This window comes from Schistocerca serialis, chromosome 1 (assembly GCF_023864345.2).
Source record: "Schistocerca serialis cubense isolate TAMUIC-IGC-003099 chromosome 1, iqSchSeri2.2, whole genome shotgun sequence".
Lineage (NCBI taxonomy): Eukaryota > Metazoa > Arthropoda > Insecta > Orthoptera > Acrididae > Schistocerca > Schistocerca serialis.
This window is the reverse complement of record NC_064638.1, coordinates 1,170,486,745-1,170,488,392: the sequence shown is the minus strand read 5'-3', so window position 1 is coordinate 1,170,488,392 and position 1,648 is coordinate 1,170,486,745.

Here is a 1,648-nt window from a genome sequence, read left to right as displayed (position 1 = left end):
GTTAGTGTCATACCTCCCACATTTTCTGTAAAGGACACGACACCAACCAAACTGTCCCTTCGAGCAGCAAATAAGTCGACACTTCGTGTCGAGGTTTGGCCAAGTTACCTATTGAACTCATACCTGGTAAACAGTTCACTTGGTCCTTCTACGTGGCTGATGTCGAAGATCCAGTATTAGGCATCGACTTCCTTTTCCACTTCGGACTGTCTCCAGATCTTCAGTCAGCCACATTATTGCACCACACCTCATCCACGCACATTGGATGTTCAGTCGCCTCTTCAGCCCCCCCTCCCCCTCGGCTGCCCGACGACCTGGACACAGCTCCCATCAAGTGCTCTTCATCGGCAGACAGCCTCACAATTTCCACCGCCCATCTCCAGCCTGAATGCCCTGCAGTCGACGATCTCCGTCCTCACAACGTTGAACGGAACCGTGCCAGATCATCGGCTACGCAAGCCCTCACCGAGGCACGACGCCTCGTACAACGCCTGCCAACGTCACTACCACCTGACACCGGAGATGCACCTCGTGGAACTTTGTTGACACCGAAGCAGACTGCTTCCCTGGCACATCAGGTTAGTGACTCTTGTGTGCTACCGATCCCCATTCACAACGGCCCCCAAATGAGTTCGCCAGCCAAGCTGAATGCTATTACAAATGGCACGACACACAAAATTGTCACGACAGATGGGCCTCCAGTGCGCCATAAAGCGCGTCGACTGCCACCACATAAACTACGCTTTGCTAAAGCCGCAGTGGAGGAACTTATAAGGACAGGCATTGTTCGCCCATCGGACAGTAACTGGTCCTCCCCCATACATTTAGTTCCCAAAAAGGACGGCACTGTGCGCCTGTGCGGCGACTATCGTCGCCTCAACGCGCAGACGGTATTAGACAATTACCCGATACCTCACATACAAGACTTTGCGCAAGTACTTAGCGAAGCACGCATCTTCAGTGTCTTGGACTGCGGCAAGGCATATTTACAGATACCTATGGAACAGAGTGACATCCCAAAGACAGCAGTAATCACACCTTTTGGCCTGTACGAATTTTGTTACATGCCTTATGGTCTCAAAAACGCGGCCCAAACTTGGCAGCGTTTTATAGACTCACTTCTTTTTCACTGCACATATTACTACGCATACCTCAATGACATACTAATTTTCTCCCTCTCTGACAGGGAACATGAACTCCACCTGGCCACGATACAGGACTTATTGACACGTAATGGAGTTGAGATCAATAATGACAAGTCACAACTCCACTGCACCGCTGTCACTTTTCTGGGGTACACAGTCTCCTCGGATGGTATATGCCCCCCGCAGGAACGGGTTGACTGCATTCGTGAGCTACCCCTCCCAGTGTCGTTTCGCGAATTATGCTGGTTTTTAGGAACTGTCAATTTCTATCGTTGTACCCTGCTGATGGCGGCAGCAATTCAAGCCCCTTTGACTGATGCATTGGCCGGTAAACAAACCTCAGGCAGTCGCCGAGTACCGTGGTCTGACAACATGGTGAGAGCTTTCAAAGACCTTAAATCAGCGTTAGCACGTGGTGTCACTCTCGCCCATCCTTTGCCAGATGCCTGCATCTCGATTACAGCGGATGCAAGTGATTTCGCAATCGGTGCAGTCCTACAACA